A 349-nucleotide genomic window follows, 5' to 3' on the forward strand; every position below is an offset into this window, starting at 1 on the left:
CAGGCAGGAGGAGCAGGATGAGCCTCAAGGATGAGTCAATTCCTCAAGGGCGGCAGCCCTGCCCCATCCAGCGTGTAGGACCCAGCCACCGCCTGCCACAGCCCACGCTCTGTGTCCTGAGCCCCTGGAGAGGTGAAAATACCCCAAATTACGGCGAGAATGACCCCCAGGGAACAGGCAGGGCAGAGGGGGCTGCCGAGGCACTGGCAACCGCGCCCTCACCCATGAGGAGCAGCAGCCTTGCGGAGTTTCTAACCAGGAGCAGAGGCACCCAGGTGCACCCGTCCCTTATCTCAGGCGTCTCCCGAGTCCCAGGACTGGAGAGCGGCTGGGGCAGGGGCGGGCACAA

This window comes from Buceros rhinoceros, unplaced genomic scaffold, assembly GCF_000710305.1.
Source record: "Buceros rhinoceros silvestris isolate BGI_N320 unplaced genomic scaffold, ASM71030v1 scaffold20796, whole genome shotgun sequence".
Taxonomy (NCBI): Eukaryota; Metazoa; Chordata; class Aves; order Bucerotiformes; family Bucerotidae; genus Buceros; species Buceros rhinoceros.